The sequence below is a fragment of the Pan troglodytes genome, chromosome 2 (genome assembly GCF_028858775.2).
Source record: "Pan troglodytes isolate AG18354 chromosome 2, NHGRI_mPanTro3-v2.0_pri, whole genome shotgun sequence".
Lineage (NCBI taxonomy): Eukaryota > Metazoa > Chordata > Mammalia > Primates > Hominidae > Pan > Pan troglodytes.
Window position 1 is genome coordinate 151,494,278 of NC_086015.1, and position 27,605 is coordinate 151,521,882.

The window sequence follows — 27,605 nt, forward strand, 5'->3', positions numbered from 1 at the left end:
CTATATGTTCTCTCTGCATCTGTTTGTCTCTCTTTATATCATTGTCTATACTCAAGCAATGCTTTACCTTTCATGGTTTTCCTGCCTCTGAAAGCTTTTAATAAACTATATTGTTTTATATTTTACATTAAAAGAACACTGATGGGATTGCTTTATGGAGAAAAATAAGCACTTAGATAAATAAATATTTTTTAAATTCCCAGAAAATAAGAAAATTCTACTATTTTAAATGAATTAGACTTTTAAAATCATCTCTCTTACAGAAATTTTTAGCACAGAATCATTTTGGAAAGTGAGACTAGTTTAAATTTTTAAATTTAAAAACAAACAGCTAGAAGCAGGCAGAGCAAGAACGCTTCAGTGATTATCTCCCCCTGGAAGAACACCAAATTGAACTATCCACACAAGGAAGCACTTTCATAAGAACCAAAAATCAGGTGAACGATGATCATAATACCTGGTTTTAACATCACATCAGGGAAAGAGGCACTAAAGAGGGTAGGAAAAAACAGTCTTGAATTGTCGACACCATCCCTCACCAGTTTCCTGCAGCAGCCACATGGTGCAGAGAGAGAATCTGTGTTTGGGGAAGGGAGAGTGCAGTAATTGTGGACCTTGAATTGAAACTCAGTGCTGTCTGTCACAGTGGAAAGCAACACAAGGTAGAATTCCGCTGGTACCCAGAGAGGGAGCATTTAGACCAGCCCTAACGAGATAGAAATCATCCATCCCAGCGGTCAGAACCTGAATTCCAGGAAGCCTTTCCTCCATGGGCTAAAGTGCTCTGGGGTTCCAAATCAACTAGAAAGGCAGTCTAAGCCACAAGAACTGTAATCCTGGGCAAGTCCTGGTGCTATGCTGGGCTCGGAGCCAGTGGAATTGGGGTACTTGTGAACTAGTGAAACCCCAGATGTGGTAGCCGAATGAGTGTTTGCATCACCCCTTCACTAACCCCAGGCAATACAGCTCGCAGATCTGGGAGAGACTCCCTTGCTTAGCTTGAGGAAAGGAGAGGGAAGAGTAAAGAGGACTTTATCTTGCAATCTGGATACCAGGCTACCCACAGTGGTATAAGGCCCCAAGCCTGATGCCCCCATTCCAGGCCCTAGCCTCCCAGGCAACATTTCTAGAAACACAGTGAGCTGGAAGAGAACCCACTGACTTAAAGGGAAGGACCCGGTTTTGGCAAGATTCATTACCTGTTGACTAAAGAGACCTTGAGCCTTGAATAAAAATTAGCAATAACCAGGCAGTACTACCATGAGCCTTGGGTGAGACCCAGTGCTGTGCTGGCTTCAGGAGTGAGCCAGCACATTCCCAGCTGTGGTGGCCACAGAAAGAGTCCTTCTGCTTGTGAATAGGAGAGGGAAAGGTAAACAAGACTGTCTTGCAGCTTGGGTAAGAACTTGGCCACAGTAAGCTAGAGAACCAAGAAGACTCCTGGGGTTCCCAATTCCATGCCTTGGCTCCTAGGTGGTCACTTTCTGGACCTACCTAAAGGTGGAGGCTAGAGGGGAGCTCACTGCACTGAAGGGAGAGAGCCAGGCCAAGCAGCATTTATCACAAGCTGACTGAAAAGCCCTTGGGCCTTGAGTGAAAGACAAGCATTAAATGCTTATTATCTACAGATAACAGATAACATGTTGTAGATGATTTTTTATGTATTCTAATGTGTGCCTAAAGGCTCTCCTATAAATTACAGACCAGAGTTTTTGTCTTCACAAAGGGCAGTCTGAGAGCCTCATAGAATGGACTGTACAAGATACAGTAAGCCCCCATCTGCAGTTTCACTTTCCATGGTTTTGGTTACCTATGGTCCATCACAATCCAAAAATATTAAATGGAAAATCCCAGAAATAAACAATTCATAAGTTTTAAATTGTGCACCATTCTGAGTAAGGTGATGAAATTATATACCATCCAGCTCTATCCAGGCCTGGACATGAATCACCCGTTTGCTCATGCTCAATGTATCTATGCTGTAGATACTACCAACCAGTTAGTCACTTAGTAGCAATCTTCGTTTATCAGTTTAACTGTTGTGGTATATCAGTGCTTCTGTTCAAATAACCCCTATTTTACTTAGTAATGAATCCAAAGTGCAACAGTAGTGATGCTGGCAATTTGGATACAGAAAAGGAAAGCAGTAAATTGCTTCCTTTCAGTGAAAAAGTGACAGTTCTCCACTAAATTAGGAAAAAAACATAGTGTATATAAGGTTTGATATTTTTCATGGTTCTAGGCATCAACTAGGTGTCTTGGAATGGCCCTCGAGGCTAAGGGAGGACTATCGTACTCCAAGTGATACTTCAAAGAATAGACTCTTGGGCGCAAACTCTTGAGCTGGCATTGCTTAGATAACTTTCAGACCACACCATTGACTGAGTCAGGATTTCCAGAACTCTTTTTAGTATACAGGTAAAAGACTTCATGAAATCAGACCACTGAACCAAATTTAGCAAACAAGAATTAATTAAATAGCACAGCGGTCCCCAAACTTTTTGGCACCAGGGACCAGTTTTGTGGAAGACAGTTTTTCGATGGGCTAGGGGAAAGGTGGAGGGATGGTTTAGGGATGAAACTGTTTCACTTCAGTTCATCAGGCATTAGTTAGATTCTCATAAGCAAGCAGCCCAACCTAGATCCCTCGCAAGTGCAGTTCACAATAGTGTTTGTGCTCCTACGAGAATCTAATGTTGCCGCTGATCTAACAGGAGGCAGAGCTCAGGTGGTAATGCTTGCTTGCCTGCTGCTCATCTTTCTGCTGTGTGGCCTGGTTCTTAGCTGGTCACAGGGTGGCCTGGGGCTAGGGAGCCCTGAAATAGCACTCATCGAACTGACTAGAAAAATTTTTTTCTAGTTATTTGTTTAAAATATTGTTGGTGCCATTTTTTTTCTAGTTATTTGAGATATTGTTGGTGCCATTTTAATGCTCTATTTTTTATGGCTATATAAGGAAATCCTGTCTTTTCTTGAGTGACGTTTAAGGCTTAAATTAATAGATTGCTTTATAAATAAAAATGAAACATTTTAAACTTACATCTGCTTCTCAGTGAAACCCAGAATTCAGAAACTTTTACTAGATACCCTTTGTGCTTCATGGCAATAGAGTCATTTGTATAGATTTTGTAAACAGAAGTTCTCTACATCAGAATTTGAGGGAAAGAGACTTTGTGACAGTGAACAGTTCTCAAAGTGGGAAGATACAGCCTTCAGTATAAAATGAAAGTGTATTCCAGAGAACAAACAGAGGGCTTGGGTTTTTTTTTTAATTGCTTTTTGTAGAGCAATTTACAAAAAATTGTTTGGGGGGTCTCACTATGTTGCCCCGGCTGGCCTCAAACTCCTCGCCTCAACCCATCTTCCTGCCTCAACATCCCAAAGTGGTGGGATTACAGGCAGAAGTCACTGTTCCTGGCCAGGGTTTGGATTTTATAGCAAAAGCTCTCATTCGGGTTCCCAATCAGGTTCATTTATGCAGACAAAGGATTCAAGTTTACTTAGTTGTGATTGGTCAATATAGCTGAGTTCTGATTGGGCAATTCATCTCAGCTGTAACTGGTTGATACAGCAGAGCTCTGAAAACTCCCAGATTTAAAGAGGTGCGGGTTTAGCGGGAAGTCAGAGTGTGTGTGTGTGTCCTGTAGTCAGGAAGTGGCTGCTTGGCTCTATTTTAAATTTAGGCCCAGTTAGCTACTTGGAATCCATCTTGAGGGATTTGCTCTTTCAAGCTCACTTTTGTTCACAGATTGAAGTAGAATCTTTCCTCCTTTTAATCCAGAATATAATTGCACAAATTTCTTATGTAACCACGACCTTACTTTTGGTGGCATATTTGAGATAAATTCTCATTCAATCAGTTATGATGAACCACTATTAAAGAACAAAGTTGACTTAATACATAGATGTATGGCTTAAAAAGACCTCCTATGAAAACTGACATGATGCCTGACTAATGCATTCCCAGTCTTATACATAGTAAAGAAGGTGAGCTCTTACCAGGCTGGTAGATTTAGCAAATCTTGGGAACCTCACAGAAATGGAAATTCCTTTAAATGGTAGAGGTTACAGGTGAAGTTCGGTGGAGAAAGTTTTTGGGGGTTTGATTTACTAGCCCTGTAATACCTGCAATACCAAAAATAGAGGCTTTTAAAAGTCCTATCTGAAATTTCTTATGGAAAATTTCAAACAAATGTTAATTCTGTAGCTTTAGTGGTTGCTTGATACCATATGCCTGTATTTTTGCAAAGCAACTCAAGGAGGCCTTGTATGTTTAGTTATTATTCTTGCTTCACTTATGTGAACCATTATCACAAACCTGAATGAAACAAGCCTTTTTGTGAGTAAGAATAACCTCGAGAAAGAGAGATATTATTTTTGATCATAAGGGGAGTAGAGTGACTGCCAGGAAGAATTGTGGATACATTTTTAAATGTCACAAAAGAAACGACTAAATGTCCTTTCATTGGGATGCTGGGCATTACGTAACCAGTCCTCTGGGAATTGTGTAATTCCATGATTTGTGCATGTTTGGTTATCTTTAGATGGGTGTCACTTGTTTCTTGCTCATAGTAATGCAAGTGGTTCATTTTCATGGAAAAGAAAATGAATTTTGACAGGCAAAGATATCTATATATAGATATATTTAACATATGTAATAAATTTAGCATATATATACAAATTTAACATATATGTTAAATTTACTATATTAGATATATAACATATATTAAGATATCTATAACATAGATATCCTATATATTAATATACATATCTTAATATCTAATATAGATTAACATATATCTTAATATATTATACATCTATTATATATATTTTATGTAATATATAAATAAATATTTAATAGATAATCTTTTATCTTTTATCAGAAGTTTTCCTTCAAAAGACACAACAGAAAAAGTGTTACAATTATAATTTTGGAACATATTAGTGCAACACATATGACTGATGATTATTGCATCCAGAATATAATATATAAAGAACCACTGTGAAGCCCTAAGAAAACAACAGCCTCAAAAGTCATTTTATTTATTAGGTATTTGAGGTATGACAATATTACTCCCAAACTCAGCAACTATAAAACAGTAAATACTCATTATCTCACAGATTCCATGGATCAGAAAGTCAGGTGGGTACCTCTGACCCAGGGTCTCTCACAAAGCTGCCATCAAGGTGTCAGGAGATACTGTAGTCTCCTTCGCAGGCTCTGCTAGGGGAGGATCCACTGTCATGCTATCTCATACGGTGGTTGACAGAATTTAGTTCTTGCCAGCCCATTGAACTGAGAGCCTCAATTCCTTGCAGCTATTGGCCAGAGCCCTCCCTCAGTTTCTTATCTTGTGGGCCTCTCCATATGGTAGCTCACAACCTGAGTCCTGGATTCTCGCAATGTGAGTCCATGAAAGGGTGAGAGAGAGGAAACTGAAGCCACAGTCTCCTGGTAACCTAATCTCAGAAATGACATCTCATCATTTTCTGCCTTGTTCTATTTCTCATATGCAAATCACTAGGTCTAAGTGCTCACTCAAAGGGAAGAGATTACACAAGGAGGCAAAGATCACTGGGGTCCATGTTAGAGGCTGCCTATACCAGTCAAGAGTAGAAATTTTTAGAACAAGAAACACAGAGTACATAAACCTATTAAAAAATGTTTAACCTTCTTAATAATAAAGAAAATGCAAACTAAGACCACAATTTCACAATCACTAGTTTCATTTTTAAAAGTAAAAGTCTGACAATACTATATGTTAGCAAGAATTTGCAGAAATGAGGAAGTGATGGGAATGTAAACTGATACTATTTTAGAAAGTAATTTCTCATCACTTAGTAAAGTTCCACTGACTCATAATCTGACTCAGTAATTCTTCTCCCACATATATAGTCTAGAGAAATTGCACGTGAACATCAGATGTTCAAAATGTTCTTAAACACATTGTTCATAATAGCAAAAAACGATTAGAAGCTTAAATAAATAAATGAGTGATGGCAGATTAATACAACAGAGTACAGTACTCAAAACTGCATATATCAATAAATATTTGTGAGGAAATAAAGTCACAGAAAAGAAATATAGTATGATCCAATATAAATGTTCAAAAAAGGAAAAGCTAAGTAATATCTACTTTAGGAATGCATTTACAGTATCTATGGCTACACTATAAAGAAAAGCAAATTAATGTGATTATACAAAGTTCAAACTGCTCGTTCTATGTGTGTGGGAGGGAGGGAGATGTTATGGAAATAGGCTCATAAGAGGCTTTAACTTTTTCTTCAGCTGAGTGATACATACATGAGTATTCATTTATTATTTGGTTATTACTTCTAAACCACACACTTACATCGTATACATTTTCAATGACATGTTTTGCATTTTTAACTAAAATTGATGAATTTCTTTGACATGAAGAATACTGTATATGTCACAGCATCCAGTAAGGATTAACCAAAGCAAGTCATGACTGCATTATGCTAATGGAAAAGCATCTCTATAAGGACTTTGTTATAAGGACCCATCAAAGATTGATTCAATAGCTGTTCATATTTTCATGAATGCATTCCCTGAATATAATGGGAATATTCCTGTATTATAGTCACCCTTATTGCTCTTCTTCAACTGTTTTTAGTATGTTAAATATTTCTTTTGTTAAGGAGAGTATACTGATTTTATGTTTCCTAAACTACTTTCTCTAAAGAAGGGAATAAGTAATTAAAGTAACATGATTATCTGAATTTAATATCACACCAATGAACACCACTTCAGTTCTCTCAATAGTATCTAGTGTTTTTAAATAATCAATTTACGAGAAACAAAAAATGAATGACAGGATTCAAATATGCAAAAACTTAAATGAAACAAGGGAATTCTTCAAGATGTGTTATACACATACTATTTATTCAAATAAATTAGCTTGTGTTAAAAGTAAAATCTTGAAACTAATAATACGGTGTCAGAGCAAATATTATTAAATTAATTACATAAACCAGCACCATGTTTAACTTAGCAAAATATTAGGTCTAAATTATTTGCCTCCAGTGACCCCTGAAAAGGGTTTATATTTGTGGTTTGAATATAAGAAACTTAGAAATGCTAATCATTCCATCTGGAAATTAAAATCTTAAACTGCTAGATTAATGAGTGTTTTCAATGAACTCTAACATGCAGAATAGTAAAGACAGGAATTTGTTTTGATGAAAATAATTAGAATTTTTTTAAAACATTTTCAATACTGAGATTGGATAAATCAAACATGATGCAGTATAATTTAGAAATACATCAATCTTCATTATAAAACAGAATGAAGCTAAATTAATTAAATGATGTTACTAAAAGGAATTTAATTTTTTTCATAAGTTTGTAAACTTAAAAATGAAGCAACATCAATACATTGAACTTGTTTTCCTTTAAAAACACATTTCTAAATTTATAGCTTTCCTACTGCTTAAGATTGATAAGCAGTAAAACATGGGTGCATTATGTAGAGACTTTTTACCTTTTTTGTAAAATATTACGTACTCCAAACTCTTGTATTAGTCAACCTAACGATTGTTCAGGTTTCATGTAGAACTATGGTCAACTTTCTATATGAGCACAGTGCAAAGCATTTGACTTTCAAAATGTTTTAAACATTTGATAACTACTTAAAATCTTAAATGGAATTATCTCCAATATCATGTATGTATTGGAGAACACGAAAAAGACATCTTATTCTTTTGTATATAATAAGCTTGGGACTTGAGGGGTGAATAAGACTTACCTGATCCCTTTGCTTAAAGATCACAGTATATTAGGAAGAAAAAAAGACATATCATCAGGCAATCACTTATAATTGTGATTAGTGCAACTGAGAAGGAATAAAGTTGCTCCATACTATATAAAACTATAATTGATGATGCCCAACTTAACCTGGGGAATCCCAGGAGGAAGTTCAGAGTAAATGAGCAGAAAAAAATAAAGGAAAAAGGGATGTCATGGAGAGGGGGAATGTCTCAGGTGGGAAGCATCATGACCTTTCAGGAACTTGAAAGATAGACATGTGACTGGGACACAGAAATATGGAAGAGGGGAATAAAAGGAGGAGGTGGGGAAAGGGAACAGAGTTTGGTTCCTTTTTCCATTTTCAATCACTATCCTGGTGAGATGCAGGTTACCTTTCCCTTAAGTGCTGTACCCACCTCCTCCAAAATGTTTCTGCTTAAATTCAAACTGCACACAGCTCCCAGAATATGTTTTTCTTAGGCTTATTGCCATTGTGATAATTTATAGTGAAATATTGTACATTGTAATATACTTGATAATGCACATTGGGAGAATATGTAAGAAGTCATTAGCCCTGCTTGATCTTGCTTTCGTGTCCTGCCTCACAAATCTCTAACTTGAATGTAAATGAGTTAAAAGGCCCACGTAAAAGACACAGAGTGGCAGGTTGCATAAAAAAGCAAGACTCTGTTGGGCGTGGTGGCTCATGCCTGTAATCCCAGCACTTTGGGAGGCCGAGGTGGGTAGATCACGAGGTCAGGAGGTCGAGACCATCCTGGCTAACACGGTGAAACCCCATCTCTACTAAAAATACAAAAAGTTAGCTGGGCGTGGTGGCAGGCACCTGTAGTCCCAGCTACTCGGGAAGCTGAGGCAGGAGATTGGTGTGAACCCGGGAGGTGGAGCTTGCAGTGAGCAGAGATCACGCCACTGCACTCCAGCCTGGGCGACAGAGCGAGACTCCATCTAAAAAACAAACAGACAAACAAAAAACCAAGACTCAGCCATATGCTGTCTTCAAGACACTATTCTCACATGCAATGACACCCATAGGCTAAAAGTAAAGTAATGGAGAAAGATCTGTCAAGAAAATGGAAAACAAAAAAGAGAAGAGGTTGCTAGTCTTTCGGACAAAACAGACTTTAAATCAACAATGATGAAGAAGGAGAAAGAAGGGCATTGCATGATGATAAAGGATTCAATTCAACAAGAAGACTTAACTATCCTAAAGATATAAGCACCCAACACTGGAGCACCCAGATTTAAAACAAGTTCTTAGAGACCTATGAAGAGATTTAGATAACCATACAATAACAGTGGGAGACTTCAACATCCCACTTACAGTGTTAGAAAGATCATTGAGGCAGAAAACTAACAAAAATATTCAGAATCTAAGCTTCACACTTGACCAAATGGATTTAACAGACATCTACAGAACACTCCACTCAACAACAGAATATACATTCTCATCTGCACATGGCATATACGTTAAGATTGCCCACACACTCGACCCTAAAGCAATTCTCAAAAAAATTTTTAAAAAACTGAAATTATTTATTGATTTCTGTATGAACCAACCTTCCATCCCAGGCATAAACCCTACTTGATGGTGATGGATTAGCTTCTTGATGGGCTGCTGGATTTGGTTTGTAAGTATTTTGTTGAGAATTTTTGCATAAATGTTCATCAAGGAAATTGGTATGAGGTTTTCTTTTTTTATTGTGTCTCTGGCAGGTTTTGGTATCGGTACGATGCTAGCCTCATAGAATGAGTTGGGGAGGAGTCTGTCCTCAATTTTTTGGAATAGTTTTAGTGGGAACGATGGTAGCTTTTCTTTGTAAATCTGGTAGAATTTGGCTGTGAATCCATCTGGTTGGGCTTTGTGATTGGTAGGCTACTTATTACTGATCCCATTTTGGAGCTAATTATTGGTCTGTTTATGGAATCAGTTTCTTCCTGTCTCAGTCTTGGGAGGGTGTATGGTCCAGGAATTCATCCATCTCTTCTAGGGTTTCTAGTTTATGTGCATCAGAGTAGTCTCCAATCATTCTTTGTATTTCTGTGGGGTCTGTGATAACATCCCCTTCATAATTTCTAATTGTGTTCAATGAAGTATTCTTTCTTTTCTTTATTAGTGTAGCCAGCAGCCTATCTATCATTAATTGTTTTTTAAGCAAACTCCTGGATTCATTAATCTTTGGAAATGCTTTTTGTGTATTGATCTCCTTCAGTTCAGCTCTGATTTTTGTTATTTATTTTATTGTGCTAGATTTGGAGTTGATTTGCTATTGCTTCTCTAGTTCTTTTAGTTGTAATGTTAAGTTGTTAATTTGAAATCTTTCTAACTTTTTAATGTGGGTGTTTAGTGCTATAAATTTCCCTCTTAACAAGGCTTAGCTGTGTCCCAGAGATTCTAGTATGTTCTAGATTTTTTTTTCTTTGGTGTCAAAGAACTCCTTGATTTCTGCCTAGGAATATAGCCAGCCAGGAAGGTGAACGATCTCTTTAATGGGAGTTACAAAACACTGTGCTCAAAGAAATCAAAGATGACACAAAGAAATGGAAAAACATTTCATGCTTATGGTTAAGAAGAATCAATATTACTAAAAATGGCCATACTACCCAAAACAATTTACAGATTCAGTGCTATTCCTATCAAACTACCAATGACATTCTTCACAAAACTTGAAAAAAACACAACTATCCTGAAATTTATATGCAACCAAAAAAGGGCACAAATAGCCAAAACAATCCTAAGCAAAAAGAACAAAGCTGAAGGCACTACATTACCCAACTTCAAACTGTCCTACAGGGCTGCAGTAAACAAAACATCAGGGTACAAAAGCAGACATACAGACAAATGGGATAGTTTAAAGAACCCAGAATAAAAGCTATACACCTACAATCATCTGATCTCTGACAAAGTCAACACAAATAAGCAATGGGAAAGGGACTTCCTATTCAATAAATGGTGCTGGGATAACTGGCCAGCCATATGCAGAAGACTAAAACTGGACCACTTCCTCACATCATATACAAAAATCCACTCAAGTTGGATTAGAGACTTAAATGTAAAACCCAAAACTATAAAAACCCTTGGAGACAACATAAGCAATACCATTCTGGACACAGGAACTGGTAAAGACTATAGGACAAAGATGCCAAAAGCAATCGCAATAAAAGCAAAAATTGACAAAGCTCTAATTAAACTTAAGAGCTTCTGCACAGCAAAATAAACTATCAGCAGAGTAAACAGTACAGAATGGGAGAAAATATTTGCAAACTATGTATATGACAAAGGTCTAATATCCACAAATTTACAAGAAAAAAAAAACAACCCCATTAAAAAGTGGACAAAAGACATAGACAGACACTTTTCAAAAGAAGAAATACATGCAGCCAACAATATGAAAGAAAGCTCAATGTCACTGATCATCAGAGAAATGCAAATCAAAAACACAATGAAATACCATCTCACAACAATCAGAAAGGCTATTACTAAGAAGTCAAAAAATAACAGATGCAGAGGTTGTCGAGAAAAGAGCACACTTATACACTGTTGCAGAAGTGGCAATTAGTTCAGCCATTGTAGAAAGCAGTGTGGTGATTCCTCAAAGAGCTAAAAACAGAACTACCATTCAACCTAGCAATCTCATTACTGGGTGTATACTCAAAGGAATAGAAATTGTTCTACCAGCACTATTAACAATAGCAAAACATGGAATCAATCTAAATGCCCATCAATGGCAGATTGGATAAAAAATAAATGTTAATATATATACACCATGAATACTATCCAGCCATAAAAAAGAATAAGATCATGTCCTTTGCAGGAACATGGATGGAGGTGCAGGCCATTATTTTTAGGAAACTAATACAGTAACAGAAAACCAAATATTGCATGTTCTCACTTACAAGTGGGAGCTAAATGATAAGGACACATGGACACAAAGAGGGGAACAGTAGACACTGGGTCCTACTTGAGGTGGAAGGTGAAAGGAAGGAAAGTATCAGAAAAAACTAGCTATTGGGTAGTAGGCTTAGTACCTGGGTGATGAAATAATCTGTACAATAAATCCCCATGACACAAGTTTACCTCTGTAACAAACCTGCACATGTACTCCTGAACCTAAAATGAAAGTTTAAAAAAGTGTGATACATATACACCATAGAATGCCACAAAACCATAAAAAAGAATGAAATCATGCCCTTTGTTCCAACATGGATGCATCTGGAGGCCATTATCCTAAGAGAATTAACACAGGAGCAGAAAACCACATACAGCATGTGTTCTCACTTACAACTGGGAACTAAACTTTGAGAACACATGGAAACAAAGAGGAGAACAATAGACACAGGAGTTTACTTGAGGTTGTAGGGTAGCAGAAGGGTAAGGATCAAAAAACTACCTGTCAGGTACTATGCTCACTACCCAGGTGATGAAAAAATTGTACACGAAATCCCAGTGACATGCAATTTACCCATATGACAAACCTGCACTTCTATCCCCTGCACCTAAAATAAAAGTTGGAAGAAAAAATTTAAAACAAAAATAAAAAAGAAAAAAGGTAAGGTGAGAACAACTTAACCATCCATTGAAGAATGAATTGGAAAACAAAATGTGGTATATGCATACAATTAAATATTATTTAGACTTAGAAGGAAATTCTGACACATGCTAGAACATAGATTAACCTTGAAGACATTATGCTTACTAAAGTAAGCCAGTCACAAAAAGGAAAATATTGTATGATTTTACTAACATGAGGTTTCTAGAGTTGTCAAATGCGTAGACACAGTAAGTAGAATGGTAGTTACCAGGGACTAGTGAGGGAGAGATACTGGAGAGTTAAGCATTTGATTGGTACAGAATTTCAATTGGGGAAGATGAAAAAGTTTTGGATAGATGGTGGTGATGGTTTCAACATTATGAATATATTTAATGTCACAGAAACATATACTTAAATTGTTTGAAATGTTAACTTTTGTGTTATGTGTATTTTATCACAATAAAAAATGTGTTTCATTCTGAATATATTTGGAAAGTAGAGTCCCAATCTGAAGGATTTTATGGGAGTATGAAAAAGAGGTTTGGGGTTAGGGCAAATAATAGAGAAGTCAGCAAGAATTGGAGATTTGAGGTGAAAATCAGATGTCGTGTTGTGAGATTTTGTTGAGATTGAAGTGAAATGAACAACTGGATTGTTGTAATTGATTGCTAACTGCTTTTCCAGCTTCTGCTCTGGCCTTAAGGTCTAATCTCAAAACAACAAAGAGCAAACCTTATAAATTTAAGTCAGAATGTTTACATCAATACTGAAAATCTCCACTAGACCCCCCACCTCATCCACAGTAAAATGCAAAGCTTTAAAGCAAGTCTGCAAGGCTCTGCATGACCTGTCTCCATGTGCCCTCTAAGTCTTCACATCACTCACTACTCTCCAGTCACACCTGACCTCCTCTAGTTTTTCTTGATTACCCCACATATGGTCTCACCTGAGGACTCTTATACTGGCTGTCTCCGCTGCCTGGAATGTTCCCCCCACCCCCCAATCCCCCTGCAGCTATTGGCTTGTCTATACATCCTTCAGATCTTTCTATTTAGCAGTCTTATTAGTGAGGTCTCACCTGACAGAATATGCAATGAAAAGCCTCCCCTTCCTTGTGCCCGGACCTGCTTTATTTTTTGATCTACTACTTATTACCAGATGGCGTATCATTTATTTACATGTTTATTTACTTCTTTTCCCTCATAGAGTTTAAGCTCCATAAAGGAAGAGATCTTCTATTTAGTTCACTCACTTATCTCTAATGCATAAAAGAGTATCATATGTGACATCTGATAGCTTCTTTATACATTTGTTAAATAAGTAAATGAATGAGCTTTTTCTGACCACTCTAGGGATGTTTTCAGAACTGATTGTGTACTGCTCTTAATTCGTAGTAAAGAACTGGGACTGCTTGCCTATCTATAGTTTTCTTTAATGATTTATTATATAGTCCTAAATATACTGTATTACTGATTTTACACCTAAGATATGAAACAAGCAGTAGGTATTTACATTTTCAATTGTCCCATAAATGTAACTTTTTACAGTTTTGTTTGAATCAGGATTTAAACAAGGCCCTCACATTGACATTGCTTAATAGGAATTTTAAACATTCCCCTGGATTATTTTTTCTTTCTTTGGTGGGGGGGTGTGGTCAGGGGGCTTACAATGTTGTTGTTGTTGTTGTTGAAGAAACTAGGTCATTTGCTTATTGAGTTTTCCACAGTTTCAATTTCACTGATTTCACCCTCATCGTGATGTTTAAAATGTTGCTCTGTTCCCTGTACTTCCTATAAATGTGTTTAAAAGGCCAGGAGTGGTGGCTCACACCTGTAATCCCAGCATTTGGGAGGCCGAAGTGGGTGTATCACCTGAGGTCAGGAGTTCGAGACTAGCCTGGCCAACATGGTGAAACCCCGTCTCTACTAAAAATACAAAAAATTAGCTGAGTGTGGTGGGGGGTGCCTGTAATCTCAGCTACTTGGGAGGCTGAGGCAAGAGAATCGCTTGAACCCAGGAGGTGGAGGTTGCAGTGAGCCAAAATCGTGCCACTGCACTCCAGCCTGGGCGACAAGAGAAAAACTCCCTCTCAAAAAGCAAACAAACAAACAAATAAAGAAATAAATGTGTTTAAATGTGTTCTTGAGTTGTGACTCAAGGTTTAGACTCAGAGTCTAATTATTACTATTGTTATTTTTGGCAATACCACTTCAGTGGTGGTTAAGTGTTCTATCAGCCAGCACTCAATATTTGGTTGTCTCACTTTCCAAAATAGGTGTTTTTGTTAATGAAATAAATCATTACAGATTCAGTTTATGTGTTCTTTTTTTCCCTCCTTTATTCTTTGGCTATGTTTCCTTTGTTGGGAATATATTCTTCCCATCCAGGTTTTCATGCTTTAATAATATAGTTATGCATACATAAATAACCTCTTTCATATCAACACAATAACATTTATGTTACTATAAATGGTATCATATTTTATAGTGGATACTAAAACTTACTTTTCCCACTGAAAGTTTTTCTCTCAATTATTCAAGGTAAAACATGTTTCTATTTTATCTATTTTAATAGGCATTCAGTATTCCATAATGTGAATATGTTATGATATATTTGTTTCCCATTTAATTAATGCTACAATATTTTTGTAGGTACCTGTGTATAGATATAGAATTACTCAGTCCTATAGGAGACATATTTTAAACTTTACTATATCCTGCCAAATTGTTTCCCAGTTCCTGATAACATTTCAAACACCCATCAGCATTGTTTTCCCAAATGTACAGCAACACTTGGCATTGTTAGATTTTAAATTTTTGCCAATCTGATATTTGTCAAATCCTTACCATTTTTGTTTTCCTTTGCATTTCCCTACTAATGAGTTGGAGCATCTTGATATGTTTGTCGGGTTCAGGGTTCTTTTTCTGTAAGTGATCTGTTCATACTATTTTTATCTGAGTTAATTTTTTAAAAATTAATTTATAGGAGTGCTTCATTCATTCTGAAAAACAATCCTCTCAGCTATTGCATTGAAATATGTTTTCCTAGACTTTATCTTGTTCTTTCACTGTGTTTATATTGTCCATTGTCAAAACAACATATTATTTATCCCTCAAAATTTGTATTTTCATAGCTAGTTTAAAAAATGCTTACCTTCCTTAAATTCATAAAAAGTCATCTATATTTTTTGTAAACATTTTAAGTTTTTTATTCAAATTTTAATTGTTTTTTTCTATGATGTGGCATATAAATCTTCTTTTAATTTTTTTCCATATAAATAACCAAAATGTCCTCAAACCAAACATTAAATTTTTTTTCTTTCCCCATTGATGTGTAAAGCCACTTCTGTGGTTTACCAATTTCCCAGATAATGTTGAGTCATGTCTGGGATCTCTACTCTATTGCATTCATCTAATTTTCTGTCTATATATACAGGTGCTATTTATAATTTCAGATAAAGAGATCATAATTTTTTTTAATCTAACAAAAGGCTCTGCTAAACATTAATGGTTCTCTTACAGTCGACTTTCTCTATTTCCACCCATCTCCCAATAAACTACTCCAGTTTTAACAGATTTCTTCATCCATTTGTGTATCCTAGTGTAAATCCTAGCCAACATCCTGGAATTGCTGCAAGCAAACACATTTTATATTCCCTTTCTCTTAGACAAATTCCCCACCTGACATCCTCTTCCCTCCCTCTCCTCCTGGCCTAGCTGGGCCCCACTTACATATTCATGGTTCACATGAGTCCAACACATGTCACAGTTCACCAACTTTCCTGGGTTATTCACTTGGTTTTCTTCCCTCATGAACATTTTTTTTTCCTGTTGCCTTGTGAATTCTGAAGTACGTGTCACGACTGAAGAAACGATGAACATAATATCACAAATCTGGAAGTACTTATTAAAGGGCATATCTGATAAACATTGATCCTTCTAATTCAAAATTATACAGTAGTCAAAAAGAGTGAAGGCAAATTTATCTGTGTAATTTAAATGCAAAAATTTAGCAGAAATGAAAACTACTATAAATATTTCCTTTTTAACTGCTTTTAGATTTATCTGTTGGACCTCCTTTCTAGTCTCTGACATTTTTTTGGCCAACTTTGTGCTAATATGTCATCAGTCAAGCCAGCACAACAAGGAAATCCTATTGTTGAAAAAAAAAATTAAAGGCTTTAAAATATTGTTGATTGAGGAACATAGAAAACATCATTTAAAAGCCTTTTAAATTACCATTTCCTCCCTTGCTGCTAAATTTCCCTTTGTCTCATTTCACGCAGCTGGTCTGAATGATGACAGAGTGGTTTGTGATTATGTGGGTGACAGTAGGCACTAGCTGAAATGGACACTAAAGGAAGAATCCAGCATCCTGAATTTATAATTCCTGCTACATTTGGCACTGCACCAACTTTACAAACATGCAGCCCTCTTTTCCTCCCTCTCTCTCTCTTTTTTTTTCTGTAAATCCCATGGCCAATGAATGCTGCTATGGCAACGAAAGCTGGGGAAAGCCAGGGGGGCCTTGGCTATAAAAAGAGTTTTCAGAACATCATGATAACTGGGAGCCCAGTGGCAGACTCTCAGGCAACAACATACTGTCACACATCTTGTCTAGAAGCAAACGCTTCTACAAAATTTATTTACCTGTGTTGTCGAATTACTTGCAACTGAATTCTAAGGACTCTTATTTCTATGATGGTTTTCATTTTCAATTATTGTATGGTTCATTCAAATCACACAGGTACATTTCTACCCGTTATAAGACGCTTCCTAAAATAGACTCTTAGAAACTGAGCACAGCTGTCAAAATAATGTTATCATCTTCAAGAATCTGTTTCAAAGATAGTAATTCCAAAGAAATTTAAAAGTTATATTCCTATATTAGCACACTAAGTAGTTCATGCCAGTTTAGTAAATCAAATATTCCATACTGCTAGCTTAATAAGATGGGGAGTCATGCATGAAATGACTGCCAGGTTAATGACATAGGGAGCCATGCATGGCATGTATTTGCATATAATAGCACAGAATGTTCTCCTAAACCCTTTAAATTACTCATCAATTCTTAAACAGGCATTTAACTAAATCCTCATTCAGAATCAGGAAGTTTTGTTTTTTTTTTTTTTTAAAGAAAGAAAGAAACACCTACATATTTGAAGTGATTAGATGGGAGCTAAACAAAACTTAAGGGATTATCTTTGGTTGGAAATTCTGACCTTGGGAAAGGTTTACAGATCTGCATAAAGAAATAAACACATCTCCAGGGCCAGAGTAGAGGCGAGGGCCAGCAGCAAGCCAGTTTCCCAGCACTGTCTTTATCATATGCACAGTGAGTGTAGACCAGAAGTTTCACTTTTAGCCTCAGGAAAAAAAGGATGTATCTCTAAAGCAGTGCAAAAAATATAGATTACATCTAGAATTGTTTCTTATTTCCAGTGTTTTGATGCACCCAATTGTGAATAAAATGAACAGGTTTTCTTTCACTTGGCAATCTATACATTCAGGGTGTTAAGGAAATATGTAACTGTTTATACAAACTAAGCAGACTGCATACAATCAGTACAGTTATAAACCCCACTGTTACTCAGAGGAAATCAGAAAGTACCCATGTCACACAAAGGCTATTTTCTCTATCTGAAGGTGATGGTTTACAAATAGCTTCATTAATCTCATAAATACTCATTGCAAAATAGGATGTATGTACACCTCTAGAAGCAAAGCATGTCCGAAGAACAAAGGGAAAGATAAAAAATGCAGATTTAGGTAACTGGTCTTCTCTTCCTCTCACATCTAGTAATAATGGCAACTTATCATTGAGCACGTTCTCTACCTCAGTGTGCCAAGTGCATTTTCTGTAGCCCTAACATTGACCTTCAGTGTAGTTATTATCTTCATTTTACAGACAGGGAAAGTGAGGTTCATAAAGATTAAATAACTAACTCAAGTGACAGTCTGAAGCCAGGATTTGAACTCTTTTGCAATTTCAATCCCATTTCCTTTCCACTAGCTACATTTTTTTTCTCCAAGGCAGAAATAATTAGCAGCAAATAAACTGTTTCTTCAGTGAATAAAGAAAAATAAGCTCAAGGATTTCTTTAAAAAGAGTGGTCTTGATTTTCTAGGATTCTTATATTGCCATCATGTGCTAATACAGAAGAGATGAATCCCAACACCAGTCACTTCTTATGGCACGGTTACTCTCTCTGGGAATTTTGGTTGTTTTTAGCTGATTAAGATCATAAGATAAATTGACAATGGGGTGCATTTTGTGTTAATTAGTATCTTAAAGCAATTCTAAAGCATGGTTCCAGAAATATAAAGCGAAAACCTACTCATTGACAAGAGAGGCAGAAAGTGTATATGTAAATATTTACATATGGTCAATGGGTTGACATAAGTCTATGAAGCAATGTTTTCTTTCAAGTATAGCCTTTCCTTAAGTGTTCATTATGTCTGATTGGAAAATGAGCTCCTTTCTAGTGAAATGGGTAGCCTTGCTGTCAGATAAAATAGTAGCCATAGCTATGACACGCGTGTCTCTGATTAAGGTGGGGTTGACAGCTGTTGAAACATAAATGATTTGCAGAACTTAATATTCTCCCAATAAACACAACTGTAAATATTTTTAAGTTGTAAAATGTAGTAACACAAAATTATAAGAAATAGGGTGTTTTCTTTTACTTAAAGTTGCATAGAAAGAAATGCACTTATAAGTGAAGAAAACATAGGTATCTGATATGAGTCAGATTAAGGAGATACAAAAGTAAATGAAGCATAGATTTTTGCCCTCCAGGAGCTCATGTCGAATGGAAAAAAAAAATAAACACTGGCAAACATTTAATCTTCTAGATTCTGCAATAAATAGAGACATTGGAGCACACAGAGATAAATTTAGCCCAGGCAGTAGTAGGTGGTAGGGAGAACAAGGAAGGTTTCCCAGGTGACACCCAAGTTGAAAATGACAGGATACAAACGACTTAGGCAAGTGTGGGGGAAGGGAGCATAGTGTGTCAATAAAAGAGTTTAGAATACAATCCAGCCAGGAAATCAGGGAATTACATGTAGCTCAGGTATGCCTCGTAGGGCAATGGTTGTGTCACGACCAGGACAGTGTTCACCTCTAGAAAACTCTGTACTGGCATAAATGTTGAAACTCAGTGCTTAGTTTTGTTAAATGTAGTTACAATGGGCATGATTTTCTGATCCAAAAAATTAGGATAAATTAGGAGGAGATATTTTGTAGAGCGTGATAAACAATTGAGATCTGATGTTTTCAAAAAATTTGCATTGCCTAATTGTTGTAAAAAGAAAGTAAATTTAGGCTGAGTTAGGTAACAAATTACATATAATCGCTGTTTTTGTAAAATCTAGAGATACTTGTTTCTTGTTGGTTTAACTTTAATGTTTTTCCTTAGACTGCAAATAAACGATATTGGGTTACTTATGATTATTTATTTATTTATTTATAACTTTCATTTTAGGTTCAGGGGTACGTGTGAAGGTTTGTTACATAGGTAAACACGTTTCATGGGGGTTTGTTGTACAGATTATTTCATCACCCAGGTATTAATCCCAGTACCCAATAGTTGTCTCTTCTGCTCCTCTAGCTGCTCCCACCCTCCCCTCTCAAGTAGATCCCAGTGTCTGTTGTTTCCTTTGTGTTCATGAGATTTCTTTCTTTTTTTTTTTTTTTTTTTTACTTTAAGTTCCAGGATACACGTGCACAACGTGCAGTTTGTTACCTAGGAATATGTATGCCATGGTGGTTTGCTGCACCTATTGACCCGTCCTCTGAGTACCCTCCCCTCGCCCCCCAACACCAATAGGCCCTGGTATATGTTGTTCCCCTTCCTGTGTCCATGTGTTCTCATCACTCATTTCCTACTTATGAGTGAGAACATGTGGTGTTTAGTTTTCTGTTCCTGTGTTAGTTTGCTGAGGATGATGGCTTCCAGCTTCATCCTTGTTAGTACATGATCTCATTTTTTATGGCTGCATAGTATTCCATGGTGTATATGTGCCACATTTTCTTTATCCAGTCTATCACTGACGGGCATTTTGGTTGGTTCAATGACATTGCTATTGTAAATAGTGCTGCAATAAACATATGTATGCAAGTGTCTTTATAGTAGAATGATTTGTAATCCTTTGGGTATATAGCCAGTAATGGAATTGCTGGGTCAAATGGTATTTCTGGTTCTAGATCCTTGAGGAATCACCATACTGTCTTCCACAATGGTTGAACGAATTTACATTCCCACCAACAGTGTAAAAATGTTCATATTTCTCCACAGCCTTGCCAGCATCTATTGTTTCTTAACTTTTTAATAATCGCCATTCTGACTGGCATGAGATGGTATCTCACTGTGGTTTTGATTTGTATTTCTCTAATGATCAGTGATGGTGGGCTTTTTTTTTCAATGTGTTTGTTGGCCACGTAAATGTCTTCTTTTGAGAAGTGTCTGTTCATATCCTTTGCCCACTTTTTGACAGGGTTTTTTTTTCTTGTAAATTTGTTTAAGTTCCTTGTAAATTCTGGATATTAGACCTTTGTCAGATAGGTAGATTGCAAAAATTTTCTTCCATTCTGTAGGTTGCCTATTCACTCTGATGATAGTTTCTTTTGCTGTGCAGAAGCTCTTTAGTTTAATTAGATCCCATTTGTCAATTTTGGCTTTTGTTGCAATTGCTTTTGGCGTTTTCATCATGAAGTCTTTGCCCATGCCTATGTCCTGAATGGTATTGCCTAGGTTTTCTTCTAGGGTTTTTATGGTTTGGGTTTTACATTTAAGTCTGTAATCCATCTTGAGTTAATTTTTGTACAAGGTGTAGGGAAGGGGTCCAGTTTATGCATGTCTTGCTTGCTTTCTTCCACTCATGTATTAATTTTGGTTATGTAATAACCACCTGGAAAACCTCAACCCCCAAACAGAATTGGTGACCTAGATAATCTACATCTAATTTTACAGTACTCTTCACCAACCTACTATCCTAAATCAGGCAGCAATTATCCTGACTCTTTTCATCATTCTTTAGCTTTCCTGTTTAGATAGTACTGTTGCTTCTAAAGTTTATATACATAAACTTTATGTTTGTGTGTATTTACTCATATATATATTTACTATTTTATATATTTTTGCTGTTTATATATTTACTGTAAATATATAGAGTAATTTTAAATTATTTTTATCTTGATAAAAGGCTAATAAACATCATGTAATTCTTTGAGAATTAACTTTTCATTTAATTCTTGTATTACCATACTGCTAAGATTAATTCGTAATTTTTTGTCACTGTATTTCATTCATTTTGACCACTATATATTATTCCATTGTGTGTGAATATGTGAATCTACCACATTTACCCTGTTTATGTGCTTTTCTGTTTTTCCAGTTTTTGCTATTGTGAACAGTGCCACTGTGAATATTTTACATGTCTTTGGTTAAACATGTGCACAAGTACTAGATTTATTTTGTTTATTTACCTAAGGCGTAGAATTACTGAGTCATGGGATAGGTAAATGTTGTGCTGTGGTAATGCCAGATTGTTTTCTAAATCACTGCATCAATTTATCCTCCAAAAAGTAGTGTATAATAGGTACTGTGAATCTACAACCGTTCCAACACTTGATATTGTCAGAGTTTATAATTTTTGCCAATTAAATGGGTATAAAAATGTATCCTATTGCATTCTTCCTATATATGTCCCTCATCATCAGGGATTGTTACTTTGTGTTTTATTGAACACATAGGTTTTCTCACACATATGTTTGGTGAAATATCTTGCCCACATTTTGTTGGATTTTTTTGAGTTCTTATTGGCATAAGAATACTTCATGCCTTTTTGATACCAATTCTTTGACAATAGTGAATATTGTAAATACATTTTCCTAGTTTGAAATGTCTTTTCATTTTCTTCAAGCTTTGCTTTTATAACCAAAAGTTTTTACTTGGAAAAGTTGCAGTTATTAATTCTTCCTTTTATGGTCAATTTTTTTCCGTTTTATTTTATAAATATTTCCCTACCTTAAAGTTTAGGAGAAATCATCTATATTTTTCCATCAAGGATTAAAAGTATGAAATTGATTTTTGTATATCATGAGAGGTAGGAATTCAGTTTTTTCATGTGTATACTGTTTTCCCAGCTTTATTTATTGAAGTTCTTCCTTACCCACTTTTCAGACACAATACACCTCTCGTGTATGAGTTCCACACATGTGTGGGTCAACCTCTGAGCTCTATGTTATTCTGTTAGTCTAATTGTCTATCTCTGCAATAGTATCACACTATCTTAATCACCATAGCTTTATCAAAAGTCCTGTTATCTAAATAATAAGTCCCCCCTTCATGCATATGCTCTCAGAATTCTTCTGGCAATTTTTCCCTTTAATCTTCTATATAAATATTATGAATGGGCTATCAAGTTTCTTTTTTTTAGATTTTTACATGATTTGCCTTAAATCTGTGCATCAATTTGAGAAAAACTAACATTTTTAAGATATAAAGATATAGTCATGGTATATCTCCCCATTTATTTAAGTATTTCATATTTTTTAATACAGTTTTGTAATTTTACTATGGAGGTCTTAACATCATTTGTTAAGTTTATTTCTATATACTTATTATTGTTCCTTGGTTTTATCTTTATCTTTGCCCTTGATGTTCTTTGGTGAACCAAAAAGCCTTAATTTGACATAATCAAGGTAATTAATTTTTCACCTTTCTCCTTTTGGGTTTTTGTTAAAGTGTTTTACGACTCTAGATTGCACGGATACTTTTCTACATTATATTCCATTCTCTTTGTAGTTTTATGTTTCTTATCAGTCTTTAATCTAGTTGTACACTTTTTCTATATTGTTAACTAGAAATTCAGTTTTGTTTTTTCTTCACATAATGATCTAGTAAAAATAGTTCATATTTCCTGCATGGATTTGTGATGACACTTTAATCATATATTAAATTTCTGTTTATAGAACAAAATAGTGACATTGATTTATTTAATTTTTCTTTCTTAAGTTTTTATATCTACTTTCTTATTGACTGCAAGATATAAGTGATTGACAAGAATCAAAATATACACTTAAAAAACGTTCAAGTGACATAGAATTGTACATATATAGTTTACAACACGATGTTTTGAAGTACATACACATTGTGAAATAGTTAAATCTAGCTAATTAACAAATACATTGTCTCACAGTTATCGTTTTCGTGGTGAGAACACTTAACCTCCAATTTTTGCATTTTTCAAGAATTCAATGTATTGTAATTAACTGTAGTCACCATGCTATGCAATAGATCTCGTGAGCTTATTCCTATCTAACTATAATTATATATCCTTTAACCAACATCTCCCCATCCTCCTTTTCCCCTGACTACCCCAGCCTCTGGAAAAGACCATTCTACTCCCTGCTTCTATGATATTAGCTTTGTTCAGCTCCACATATGAGTAAGATCATGTAGTATTTGTCTTTCTGTGCCAGTCTTAGTTCACTTAACATAATGCTCTCTAGGTTCGTCCATGCTGATTTTATTTTTTATGGCTGAATAGTATTTCACTGTGTATATAGGTGAAATTTTCTTGATCCATTCATCTGTTGATGAATACTTAGGTTGATTCCATATTTTGATTATCACATATCGCTTTGACGTACTGATTTCCTTTCCTTTGGATATACACCCAGTTCTAAAATTGCTGGATCATATGGAAGTTTTATTTTTAATTTTTTGAGGAAACTCCAGACTATTTTTCATAATGGCTGTACTAACTTACATTCTCAAAAACAGTGTGTAGGGTTCCCTTTTCCCCAAATCTGTTCCAACATTTGTTATCTCTTGACTTTTGACAATAGCCATTCTAACAGAAGTGAGGTAATATCTCACTGTGGTTTTGACTTGCATTTCTCTGATGATTAGTGATGTCGGGCATTTTTTCACACACTTGTTGGCGATTCACATGCCTTCTTTTGAGAAGTGTCTATTCAGATATTTTGCCCATTTTTTAGTCAGGTCATTAATTTTCTTGCTGTTGAACTGTTTTAAGTTTCTTATATATTTTGGATATTAACCTCTTATCGTATGTATGGTGTGCAAATCCTGTTCTGTGGATTGTCTCTTCACTCTGCTGGTTGTTTCCTTTGCTGTGTGAAAGCTTTTCAGTTTAGTTGTTCCATTTTTCTATTTTTGCTTTTGTCGCCTGTTCTTTTGTGGTCACATCCAGAAAATCATTGCCCAAACCAATGTCATGTAGCTTTTCTCTTAGATTTCCTTCCAGTAGGTTTCATAGTTTCAGGTATTACATTTAAGTCTTTAATCCAATTGAGTTGTTTGTTGTATATGATGAGAGATAAGTGTCTGATTTCATTCTTATGCATGTGGATATTCAGTTTTCCCAATAATTTATTGAAAAAACTGTCATTTCCCCATTATATGTTCTTGGCACCTTTGATAAAAATCAGTTGGCAATAAAATTTCTGGGCTCTTTATTCTATTCCATTGGTCTATGTGTCTATTTTTATGCCAGTGTCATGCAGTTTTGGTTATTACAGTTTTGTAATACATTTTGATATCAGGTAGTGCTATGGTATTGTGATACCTCCAGCTTTGTTATTTTTGCTAAAGATTGCTGTTGCTATTTAGGATCTTTTGTGGTTCCATAAGAAGTTTAGGATTTTTTTTCTATTTTTGTGAAAAATGTCATTGGTATTTTGATAGGGATTGCATTGAATCTGTAGATAACTTTGTGTAGTATGAACATTTTACAATATTCATTCTTCTGATCCATGAACACAAGATGACTTTCCATATATTTGTTTCTTCAGTTTCTTTCATCAATGTTTCATAGTCTTCAGTGGAGATTTTTCACCTCCTTCATTAAATTTATTCCTAAATATTTTATTTTTTGTAGCTATTATAAATGAGATTGTTTTCTTCATTTCTTTTTCAGATAGTTTGCCATTATTGTATACAGACATTACTGATTTTTTGTATGTTGATTTTGTATGCTGCAATCTTGCTGAATTTACTTATTAGATTTAACAGGTTTTTGATGGAGTCAGAACACACATTTTAATGAAACCCATTATAATGAATTATCTATAAAAAGAGTGATGTGTTTTCATTTATAAACGCCATCTCAGATTAGTTAATAATGTTGCCTCAACTTGTTCTCAAGAGTGTCATTTTAAAAAATTAGGGGTAGTGAAAATTAAGCATTTATGAATATAATCACATCTTTGACCACTGAGCACTTTTGACCACTTTCACCGTTTGGGACACCTGAGACCAATGGAAGCCAAATCTCACACTACAGTTTTGAACGGTTACCCATTCAAAATGATGGGAGCTCCTAAGCTTAACACTCAGTACTAAGCAAGTTAAAAATATCCACACATTAAAGTGAAATCTCAGAAAATCAAGGGAAAAGAAGAAAAACATTACATAGAAAGGAGAAACAACTTACCAGATTTCCTTATAATCAACAACGAACAATTGAAGGTATTGGTGCAATATTTTGTAAAGTGTTGAGGGAGAATTAACTTTGTAGCTAAATATAGTTTCCGAAACTCATTATTCAAAAGTAAGTATGAATGCTCGGCCTGATGGCTCACGCCTGTAATCCCAAAACTTTGGGAGGCTGAGGCAGTCGGACTGCTTGAGCCTATTAGTTCAAGACCAGCCTAGGCAACATAGCAAAACCCAGTCTCTACCAAAAAAATTCAAAAAATTAGCCAGGTGTGGTGGTGCACACCTGTAGTCCCAGCTATTTGGGAGGCTGGGAAGCTCCCTTGAGTCTGGGAGGTGGAGGTTGCAGCTGAGATCCTGCCACTGCATCCAGCCTCGGTGACAAAGACTCTGTCAAAAGAAAGAAAGAAAAAAAAAAAGAGTAAGTACGAAATAAAGACTTTTCAGCCATACAGACTCAGATATTTCACAAGACTGGGTATTACTGGAAGGGATGGGCATGGGGATGGGGATGGAACCTAAGCTAGACTGAAAAGAAAATAATCAACCAAGATAGCAAGTAAATGAACCCAAGAAGTAGGCTGTGAGAAAAGAAGGCTAGTCAAGGAAATCATTACATAAAATAAAACAAATAACAGTAAATATTTATTTAGAATTTACCATATCCAATTGTGTAATCACTTTAAATGATTTGATTCATTTAATCTTTCTACCACCCTAAGAGGCAGGTATTATTATTCTCATTTATCAAATGTGAAAACTGAAGGGCAGAGGTCAAGCAACTTATTCAAAGTCACGCAGCTAGTAGATGGTGAAGAATAGACATGAACCAAGGCAGCTTAGCTCTATAGCCTGTGCCCTTAACCAACCTACTCTATTACATCTCAATAAGTATAAAGCATAGGAGAACAATAATAAATAATTATGATAAGATATCTTACAGCAATTTCAAATACAGCTTCAGAAAATAAAAACACAGTAACCCAGTGGGCAAGAGAAAAGATGGGAAAAAGAGGGAAGGGAAATAAAAAAATGCTTTTTATCTTGAGTAGTAATATACAGATATGGATTAACTTTGACTATATTTTTTAAAGTATAATGTTGCTTATATTTTAATATTTAATAATAAAATTGGTTATAGTTGTACGTTTTGTGGAAAACCAATGAAAATATTAATAGAACACCTGATTACTGTATTTCTTTTTTCTGTTTCTTTTATTCATTTTTCTTTCTTCTTTTCTTTTCTCCCTTTTTGTTTCTTTTTGCTTTACCTTCTTTATTATTGCTGTTGGCTATCCAGTAACTTAACTCTTTTTCTATGTCTGAGGGATTCTTAGCTATATGTGTTTTGTGGAAGTGGAGCTCTCCTTCTACCATAGGAGCTAAAATGATCTGATTGCTGCCTTATGCCCCTCAGCAGCTGGTGCAAAGGAACTGGGCTTAGGCATGCCAAACACATCCCATTTAGGTCTTTGAATCTGTAACAGTCTCCACAAAGAAGCAGAAATGGCAGGAACAAGATCTGATTCCCAGGACAGCAATGACAGTGATGTAAGTAGCAGCATTCAGAATTGAAACCTGTTGACTATAAAGATATAAACTGTAGCATCAATGCTCAACTAAATGGTGGTGATGGTGTGCTAAAGGGAATGCATCTGAGACATGGTTTAGATTTTGTCCTGCCTCTTTTTCTATCTTAGCACTCTATCCTTCTCAACAATTTTGGGAGCTTATCAGTGTTTCTTTCATTAATGCCTTTTCTGCTCAGATTATTAGAGTTTGTTTCTGCTGTTTGCAAATAAGGACCCTAATTAGT

At 35.6% G+C, this 27,605-nt stretch overlaps 1 long non-coding RNA gene across 1 annotated transcript; it reads right to left on the reverse strand.

Moving 5' to 3' along the window:
• Nucleotides 1-2,513: 2,513 nt before the first annotated feature.
• Nucleotides 2,514-26,170, reverse strand: LOC134809610 (uncharacterized). The gene is made up of 3 exons (XR_010155829.1): nucleotides 25,788-26,170; nucleotides 16,053-16,183; nucleotides 2,514-4,125 (listed from the first exon to the last, which is right to left on the reverse strand). It is a non-coding gene; the product is annotated as an uncharacterized LOC134809610 (long non-coding RNA).
• Between the last annotated feature and the right edge of the window lie 1,435 nt (nucleotides 26,171-27,605).